Here is a 1,771-nt window from a genome sequence, read left to right as displayed (position 1 = left end):
CTGAATTAACAGATTAGATTAATTAGGATAGTCCCACTACTGGGGCCCTGTAAGGTCCTAGGCAAATGGTGCCAATTTGTTTGAAGGCAAACAATTATATCAAGGAGCAGAATCTGAAGATTCCAGAGGAACAGGAGGCTGGTGGGACTGAGGTTGGGTATGAGGTGGGAGTACAAAGGTGGGGAAGCTTTGAGAGTTACGGTTGGGTGTGCGAAAAGAAAGCGTTGGGACTCCGAAGATACCCTTTGTCAATTCTACATCCCTACTCCATTTGGAATTTATCTAAGAGTGATGAGAAGCCATTGGAGAGTTTTGAGCAGAGAATCACATGATCTGATAAGTTTTAAAAATATTTTTCTGGGAGATTTTTTAGGAAATAGACCAGAGTAAGGGGGCAAGAGTGAAACAGAGAGATCTAGTGGCAGGAATCCAGAATGCGAGGTGATGATGCTTAGGGTAGGGTAGAAGAACAGCAAAAGAGACGGTGACCGGTGGTTGGGTGTATCTTGTAGAGAGAGCTGAACAGGTTTGTTACTGGGCTGAACTCTCATTACACCAATTTATCCAACACTCAGGTTTTGGTGCTTGATCCAGAGTCTACAGTAATAGATAAGATTTGGAGGAAGCTCTCAATGAGCTCTCAATTGACAGCAATGAGTCAGCCTGGTAAAAAAACAACAACAAAAAATCTATCTGAAGTGTTAAGTTCAGTTTGGGGCAGCTTCCCTATTCTGTGACTTTGGGACATTGAAATGCAGGCTAGGAGAGATGATTAGAAGGAAAGCAATGCTCTATTCATTTATCTCCCAGTCTACAAAAAGATAAAAGGAAAAAGAAAAAAAATCTAAAACCTAGTGTTTTTATGTTAATGATTTTTAAAACATAAAAATAAACAGTTTCCTGTGAAGATAAAACTTAAACATGACTAAAGAAGACATAGTAAATATAAATAGTACAGTGCTGGTGGGAGTGCAGACTGGGGCAGCCACTACGGAAAACAGTATGGAGGTTCCTCAAAAAATTAAAAATGGAGCTGCCTTTTGACCCAGTGGTCCCACTTCTAGGAATATATCCTAAGAAACCTGAAACACTAATCATAAAGAATATATGCTCCCCTATGTCCATAGCAGCGCAATTTATAATAGCTAAGATCTGGAACAGCCCAACTGCCCATCAGTGGGTGGGGAGAAATTAATCAAAGAACTTACATGCTTATTTGCATAAGCCATGGACACAGACATTGGTATGGGGAAGGCCTGGGGGTGGGGTGGATGCGTGGTGGAGGGGATCAATGGGGGAAAAGGGGACATCTGTAATGCTTTCAACAGTAAAGATATTAAATATATATACAAATAGAATCATAGCAATTTAAAAAATAAGTTAATATTTATATACACACAAAATCAGACAAGCACTAAGACTGCTAAAAAGGTCAATTTTCCCCACTTTAAGTGAATGAGTAATCTTAACTTTTGCAGAGAATAGAAAAAGGCAGAAAGCTCTCCAACTTATTTTATGAGACGAGAACAACCTTATCTCAAACACAGAGAATAAAAATTATAATGAAGAAAAAAATACAGCCAACTCACTGAGCATAGATATAAAAATATTTTTTAAAAAGAATCTGCAAGCAAAATCCAATAACACCAACCCCATACCCACACCATACAAAAATATTAATTCAAAATGGGTCACAGACCTACATATAATACTTAAAATTATAAAGCTTCTACAAGAAACAAGAGAATCTTTACAACCTTGAGGTAGGATA

At 38.2% G+C, this 1,771-nt stretch overlaps 1 non-coding gene across 1 annotated transcript; it reads left to right on the top strand.

Moving 5' to 3' along the window:
- The first annotated feature begins 691 nt into the window (after positions 1-691).
- LOC148093405 (small nucleolar RNA SNORA36 family) lies at positions 692-819 on the top strand. Its single transcript, XR_015714452.1, has one exon. It is a non-coding gene; the product is annotated as a small nucleolar RNA SNORA36 family (small nucleolar RNA).
- Positions 820-1,771: the final 952 nt, after the last annotated feature.

This window comes from Miniopterus natalensis, chromosome 4 (genome assembly GCF_054644295.1).
Source record: "Miniopterus natalensis isolate mMinNat1 chromosome 4, mMinNat1.hap1, whole genome shotgun sequence".
NCBI lineage: Eukaryota > Metazoa > Chordata > Mammalia > Chiroptera > Miniopteridae > Miniopterus > Miniopterus natalensis.
The sequence above is the reverse complement of the archived record's forward strand: the minus strand, read 5'-3'. Positions and strand labels throughout refer to the sequence as shown.